Consider the following 8,585-nt stretch of genomic DNA (forward strand, 5'->3'; position numbering starts at 1 on the left):
AATGAAAAGCCTTTCAATTAGGATAACGAGATTCATTTTCTGATGCCATTTTAGCAAGAATGCAGTCAATAGTCCCAGTGATAGATGTTGGGAAAACTGGGAATTGTGTCTTGTTTCACATTGATACAGACTGGACCAAGAGAAATGAGGAGAATAAAACAGTATAGGTACAGTCTGACCCAATGATGGTTCAGAAATTTTCACATTATCTCCAAATATTCCAAAAACCCAATGAGTTGAAGTTGCAGAAGTATCGCATGTGTGCCTTGTTTTCCTTTTCCCAGTCTGGGTTCCAACTGATGGCACAAAATAATCAGTAGTGATTTCTAAGGGGATAAACCACTAAGACTTATACAAAATAAATCAATCCAAGTCCTAAAATGCCCTCTCTCTAATATTAAATTTAAAAAAAAACAGTGATGGATTTCATAGTTAGTTCAAAATTGTTAGCAGTCCAGACTCACTCTCAAGCAAACACCTACATCAAGAGCTCATAAGCCAGCAAATACCATTAGTGATTTTATTTTCCATCCCATCACTATGTTCCTTGCCAATGCATAGTCAAACCTGTGTGTAAATACTTGTCAGATGTAATGTTCATGTTCATATTCATAAATTGAAATGTTTGTACACAGGATTTACACACATGTTTACATGTATACACTATTGATAAACAATATACATAGTGTAAACATGAGTAAATTAGCTGACAGCAGTTAGCTATGGTCAAAATAAAAAAAAAAGGGAATGGCTTCGTTCACAGACATCCAACTATATCATCTTGAGACAAGCCAGTGTTTTAGTTTGGACAATGTTCAAGTCTGGGGGGAATGTCAATGTCTCCCGTGTGTGGACTTTGAAAGCTCTAGGCTCTGGGTCAAATACAAACCTCTTCTTGGCAGACATTGTGAAGAAAACCTCTAGCCAAGTGACAGCATTATACAAAAGCCTACTCCATCACCTAACATGGATATTCTATAGTCCTACATTCCAGTTATGGACATGCACATACACTGAAATAATAGTAATAATAATAATGAGGGGTGGCACGGTGGTGTAGTGGTTAGCACTGCCACCTCACAGCAAGAAGGTCCGGGTTCGAGCCCTGTGGCTGGCGAGGGCCTTTCTGTGTGGAGTTTGCATGTTCTCCCCGTGTCCGCGTGGGTTTCCTCCGGGTGCTCCGGTTTCCCCCACAGTCCAAAGACATGCAGGTTAGGTTAACTGGTGACTCTAAATTGACCGTAGGTGTGAATGTGAGTGTGAATGGTTGTCTGCGTCTATGTGTCAGCCCTGTGATGACCTGGCGACTTGTCCAGGGTGTACTGTGCCTTTCGCCTGTAGTCAGCTGGGATAGGCTCCAGCTTGCCTGCGACCCTGTAGAACAGGATAAAGCGGCTAGAGATAATGAGATGAGATAATAATGAGAGTGGGTGGTGTAGTGGTTAGCACTGTCGCCTCACAGAAAGAAGGTTCTGGGTTCGAGCCCAGTGGCCGACGGGGACCTTTCTGTGTGGAGTTTGCATGTTCTCCCCGTGTCCGCATGGATTTCCTCCAGGTGCTCCGGTTTCCCCCACAGTCCAAAGACATGCAGGTTAGGTTCATTGGTGGCTCTAAATTGACCGTAGGTGTAAATGTGAGTGTGAATGGTTGTTTGTCTCTATGTATCAGCCCTGCGATGATCTGGCGACTTGTCCAGGGTGTACACCACCTATCACCCATAGTCAGCCAGGATAGGCTCCAGCTTGCCTGCGACCCTGCATAGGATAAGCGGTTACAGATAATGGATGGATGGATAATGAGAATGGGGTTTTATTGGAGGTATGGAATATTAAACTAGTGTGCTGAAGCCCGAACTGATGTCCTTGAGAATTTTAGTGCACAAGGAACACACTGGGGGCAGTCATGGCCTGTAGGAGCAGCCTTGGGCCCAAAGGGTTGCCAGTTCAATTCCCAGGACTGGCAGGAAAAATATGAGGGGAGTTGAGTGAATGAACAGCACTTTCCCTTTCTTCTGTATCATGGCTGAAGTGCTCTTGAGCAAGGCACCTTACTCCCGACTGCTCCCTGGATGCTGTAGCATAGACCCGTTCACAGTTTGTACACAATGATGACATAGTACGTATGTGCACAGGTTTTGGCAATGGAAGTATGGGGGAGATCAACAGCTTGTCAAGCTATGCAAGGGAACTAATAACAAAAGATCATGACTGTTACCTCAACAAGTTGACTTTGACAAATGGTGACCGACTTCCAGATCCATGTGCTATTAATGAGTAGGTTGAAGATGTTAGCAAGTGGCCAAATGTACATGTATGAGACTTGGGTTATAATCAACGAATGAGAAAATGATGTCCTCACAGCGAATTGCACCTGTATGGCAGAGTAAATATCCTGTTATTTGGTGTTGTGGGCTTGGAGCTAACATAGTTCAAAGCTCTATGATATAGTTGTTATGCAAACATGAATTATGCTTCTGTGTTACTGTCCTTTCAAATTTATCTTAGGTTAGTACCATATCACTCTCCTTACCATGTCAAAAATCGTATGCCTTGCCCCTGTAACTTAGGCTACATCCACACGACAACGGCAACGAGATTTTTTTTTTTTTAAATATTGCGTCCACATGGGCAACGGATCAGTAAAATTTCAGGTCCATATGGCAACGCAACGCTTGCTGAAAACGATGCAATACACATGCCACACCACTACGTGCGCTGTAAGACGGTCCCATTGGAGACACCAGAACAATAGAAGAAGTAGATGCATGCGCATAAACCCCTTCTTCTGTAGCATTAGACACACAAAGTTTTGATTATTAATCAGTAGCGTAAAATGAAAGACGCGGAAAGAGGAATGAATGGGGGTAGATGGAAGCCGGTACGCCAACATTCTGATATCCTCCAGAATTCTTTAATGGTCCGGAATAAATTGAATGCTACACGTTGATGGATTACTTTGTTCTTCTACGCCCTTTTTGAGGAATGTATTGTCGGACTTAAACCAACATCTGAAGAGGTGAGATCTCTCTCACTTTGCACCATTACACAATAAATATTCACAGTGAAAATATTTTGTAAGCGCGTTTCATGAACTAAGTTATAGGATTTATTGACAACTCGCATCGAGTTCGTTACACTTCTACCCGGCGTGAAGCACTGACAGTCATGTGGTTGTGACGTCATCGTAAACAAATCCGTTCTACTCATCCAGACGACTTCGCAATGGCGCCGTTGCCAGATTTTTTCACTCTGGAACCCGTTCTCAAAAGATTTCGTTTTGGGGCACCCAAAACGCCAGTGCCGTGTGGACGCCAGGCCGAAACGATAAACAATTTTATCAGATTCACCTGAATCTGTTGCCGTGTGGACAGGGCCTTAGATAGGTAGATCCCTGATATAAAGTGGGTGCTGCAGCCATGAGCATTTTTGATTGTGTCCTCATTCCAGTCAACATGTTTAATGGCTTGCAGCCACAGATGCTGCCGGTTGCTCTGAAACAGTCGTGATCCTGTCGGAATCCTGTAAAACTTGAGTCCACCGGTGGAATATTGATTCTGACAACTGTATACACAACAACCAGACATTTTGATGCTGGAAACAGTTTTTATTCGATTTCAAACGCTTGCTACCTCATCTGGCTGGGGAACAACACCACTTCCGTTGCCTAAGTGTGCGCACAATTTTTGATGATGTCGGCTGTGAAGGGATCGATAGCTGCCCATTGCTCTGGGTGTGCGTGTGTGTGTGTGTGTGCGCTCATTGCTCACTAGTGTGTATGCGTGTGTTCACTGCTTCAGCTGGGTTAAATGCAGAGGAGGAATTTCACTGTACTTGAGTTATCCAGTGACAATCATTATTTCAGTGACTTGCCTTAATACACTATGTTACAGCTCACAAACTTCCTTCAAATTAAATCCACATTGAATTCAGAATTGAATGCAGAACAACATACTTTTTACAGAATTAAAATATGTTTATCTGTTCTTGAGATATTAAAAATCAAAGATTGAAAAAATGGTTTAATTTTTAGAAAACTGCCGTAATATTCTGTATTCGGATCACGTGGTCCAAAATGGGCCTCATTAATGAATGTTAAAAATGTTAAATCAGTTCACTCTCTTCTTCAAAGTTTCACCAAATGGCTTTATTTGTGCAATATAAAGCTGATCTTAACTCTCATTTATACATCAAAAAGAAGGAGAAATCAATGTTAATTAGAAAATCTGCACAAATAAGCACTGAATGTCATTCACATCTACCATTCTCTATCAAAATAAAAAAGTAATAAAAGAATATTTCTAATACCCTCTTTGTGCGCTGTAGGCCTTTGTATTTCTGAGTAGGGCCTATATGAAAGAATATAAATGATTATTTTGATTAATATTTACAGCTTTCAAGGCGAACCTCAAAAAAACTGTGTGATCCACATCCAATAAACAATTCCAATTAATTGAATTGAAATTGACACTCGCGTTTCTGACTTCCGTTTTTTTTTAAATATCATTCCGACCACTAAGATCTCAATATCTTTCATCAAAACAACTCCAGTTATATTCTAAAATACAACCCCGATTCCAGAAAAGTTGGGACAAAGTACAAATTGTAAATAAAAACGGAATGCAATGATGTGGAAGTTTCAAAACTCCATATTTTATTCAGAATAGAACATAGATGACATATCAAATGTTTAAACTGAGAAAATGTATCATTTAAAGAGAAAAATTAGGGGATTTTAAATTTCATGACAACAACACATCTCAAAAAAGTTGGGACAAGGCCATGTTTACCACTGTGAGACATCCCCTTTTCTCTTTACAACAGTCTGTAAACGTCTGGGGACTGAGGAGACAAGTTGCTCAAGTTTAGGGATAGGAATGTTAACCCATTCTTGTCTAATGTAGGATTCTAGTTGCCCAACTGTCTTAGGTGGTTTTTGTCGTATCTTCCGTTTTATGATGCGCCAAATGTTTTCTATGGGTGAAAGATCTGGACTGCAGGCTGGCCAGTTCAGTACCCGGACCCTTCTTCTACGCAGCCATGATGCTGTAATTGATGCAGTATGTGGTTTGGCATTGTCATGTTGGAAAATGCAAGGTCTTCCCTGAAAGAGACGTCGTCTGGATGGGAGCATATGTTGCTCTAGAACCTGGATATACCTTTCAGCATTGATGGTGTCTTTCCAGATGTGTAAGCTGCCCATGCCACACGCACTAATGCAACCCCATACCATCAGAGATGCAGGCTTCTGAACTGAGCGCTGATAACAACTTGGGTTGTCCTTCTCCTCTTTAGTCCGAATGACACGGCGTCCCTGATTTCCATAAAGAACTTCAAATTTTGATTTGTCTGACCACAGAACAGTTTTCCACTTTGCCTCAGTCCATTTTAAATGAGCCTTGGCCCAGAGAAGACATCTGCGCTTCTGGATCATGTTTAGATACGGCTTCTTCTTTGAACTATAGAGTTTTAGCTGGCGACGGCGGATGGCACGGTGAATTATGTTCACAGATAATATTCTCTGGAAATATTCCCGAGCCCATTTTGTGATTTCCAATACAGAAGCATGCCTGTATGTGATGCAGTGCCGTCTAAGGGCCCGAAGATCACGGGCACCCAGTATGGTTTTCCGGCCTTGACCCTTACGCACAGAGATTCTTCCAGATTCTCTGAATCTTTTGATGATTTTATGCACTGTAGATGATGATATGTTCAAACTCTTTGCAATTTTACACTGTCGAATTCCTTTCTGATATTGCTCCACTATTTGTCGGAACAGAATTAGGGGGATTGGTGATCCTCTTCCCATCTTTACTTCTGAGAGCCGCTGCCACTCCAAGATGCTCTTTTTATACCCAGTCATGTTAATGACCTATTGCCAATTGACCTAATGAGTTGCAATTTGGTCCTCCAGCTGTTCCTTTTTTGTACCGTTAACTTTTCCAGCCTCTTATTGCCCCTGTCCCAACTTTTTTGAGATGGGTTGCTGTCATGAAATTTCAAATGAGCCAATATTTGGCATGAAATTTCAAAATGTCTCACTTTCGACATTTGATATGTTGTCTATGTTCTATTGTGAATACAATATCAGTTTTTGAGATTTGTAAATTATTGCATTCCGTTTTTATTTACAATTTGTACTATGTCCCAACTTTTTTGGAATCGGGGTTGTAGTTATTGATTTAAAGGAATCAGTTTGATTTGAAAAAATAAGTAGGTAAATCTATGAAAACTCACTTCAGAGTCTCCTGTGAATCATAACATCACAACTAGCTGACAGAAAAATTTGCTGAATACTTCATCAGAAACAGTGAGAGCGAGAGAACGTCACTATAAAAGTTATCTGATTGATATTCACAAGTAATCCAGTTGGAAACTGATCAGAAGAGAGAGAGCCTGACTGCTTTCCCGTGACCCATAAAGCACCAGCAGTTTCCCGACGTCACGCGAGCAGAGTTTTTACTCTGTTGTACCAACTTCAACCTGCTGTTATGCCCAAAGTACTGAACAGCTCTTAACCAGATCAATTTCTTTGGAGAGCAGAGATTATAAGCTATTTAATGATAGCATTCATGATAGAAAATATTCAAGAGTTAAGCAATGACAGATTTGGAAATTTAGATGAGCGTCTGCATGGACAGTTTTCACAGCATGGCCAGGGAGTGTCTGATATGCCTACTTATGGACTTTAGAAGTTAGTTTAAAGATCATAGGAATAAATTGATGACACTTTAAGAAAGCAAACTGTTTTTCAGCTTTGACATAAAACAACATGCTTCATCAAAATCTGATAAACATGAAGTTTCTTTTCACTGCTACAAACTACAAGCTTGCTACTAGCTACTATTATCATTCTCATAATTCATTGCACAGCATAATTCCCAACAACCCACTATTAAAATAATTAATATGTCTTGGTTATGAATCATTATATATTCCAAAAGAAGTGGAACTTCACCCGAACATGATGTGTTCACTCACACATTCATATACTGTATAAATGACAATTTCTGCACATTAAATTAGTCGGAAAGGATTCTGCTTGGGAAAACAGTAAAGTTTGCACTGTCTAAGTACGGATTACTATGGTCAATAAATAGATTTATGTTGGGATTGTGAGGGATTTGAGAGATGATACTGATACTTGTGTATAAAGTGCTATCAGACAGCGCACACACAAACACAGGGTTTAGCAGCAGCTGTAAGGGGTTTTCATCCTTGTGACCATGTTTCAGTTTCTTTAATCTTCTGCTGTTTCTGCTTGCATTGACATGATTACTTGTTTGACATTGCCGCTTGGCAAATTACCCTGTGTGGTTGCATAATTTGAGTGAGTGTGTGTGTGAGAAAGAGAAGAAGAAGGAGAAAAAGAAGAAGACTTTGTCACATGCACACTCAAGCACAGTGAAATTCATCATCTGCATTTTACCCATCTGAAGCAGTCAACACATGCACACACACCCAAAGCAGTGGGCAGCCATACTACAGTGCCCAGGGAGCAGTTAGGGATTAGGTACCTTACTCAAGGACACCTCAGCCCAAGGCCACCCCATGTTAACCTAACTGCATGTCTTTGGACTGTGGGGGAAACCGGAGCACCTGGAGGAAACCCACGCAGACATGGGGAGAACATGCAAACTCCACACAGAAAGGCCCCCCCGTCGGCCACTGGGCTTGAACCCAGAACCTTCTTGCTGTGAGGTGACAGTGCTAACCACCACCGTGCTGCCCAGGGAACCTGCTTGAAGCCGGGAAACTTACCCGGCTTAGCAGGGGAACCTGACAAGGGAACCTGGTTGGCAGGGATGCTTGGTGCGGCGTGGCTCTGCTCGGTGTGCGAGAGAGCTCCTTAATGCTACCCCAACCAAGCACCAACTAAAAATCTGTTTAATATCACGTCCTCGTTTAGAGAACATGTCAGATGTTAAACTGATAAGAACAGAGACTACACTTGATCTTAGCCAAAAGGCCGAGAAGCGAGGAACACAAGTACGGGAGGTGATATGATCAAGTCAGATCTGGAATTGATATACCACTGAGAATGACTTATGTTCTTGCTGTTATATTCATAACTTGAGAAACGGTTCAAATGCCTGCTCAAGGTTACTAAGAGACACCCATGGCATCATCTCATGGTTCTCGAGATTGTTGGAAAGAGTGTTGACTTTTGTACTCAGCTGGACAGCTGAATTTGATGAACAGTGACTCCATGTGAGGTTCAGGATACATTTGGACTTCATTGGGAGACAGATGAAAAGAGGAATTGAGCAATGACCTACTGTGAAGGTGTGAGAACAAAAGGGAAACTCTCAGCAAGGCAGCTTTGATCCTGACTAAACTTTGGGAAGCTGCTTACAATTTTAACAATCAACTTCTCAACTTTTCTCAAACCTACCTCTCTTGGGTCCTCCCCAGGATCCCACTTTTCTTTACTAAACCAACAAGAATTGTTTAACAAGGCTCTGTATTGACATACGTGATGTTGGCAAATGAAAGCACGTGCACTAAGCCTACTTCACACACATTTACACAACAGGTCATTGCATGTATGACCTGGATGTTTTCTAAGCTGTCTGTAATTGCTAATTA

General features: G+C 41.5%; 1 non-coding gene across 1 annotated transcript; it reads right to left on the minus strand.

Annotated features, from left to right (window-relative positions):
- Positions 1-7,780: 7,780 nt before the first annotated feature.
- On the minus strand, positions 7,781-7,977 carry LOC132872956 (U2 spliceosomal RNA). The gene has a single exon (XR_009651509.1). It is a non-coding gene; the product is annotated as a U2 spliceosomal RNA (small nuclear RNA).
- Positions 7,978-8,585: the final 608 nt, after the last annotated feature.

This window comes from Neoarius graeffei, chromosome 24 (assembly GCF_027579695.1).
Source record: "Neoarius graeffei isolate fNeoGra1 chromosome 24, fNeoGra1.pri, whole genome shotgun sequence".
NCBI lineage: Eukaryota > Metazoa > Chordata > Actinopteri > Siluriformes > Ariidae > Neoarius > Neoarius graeffei.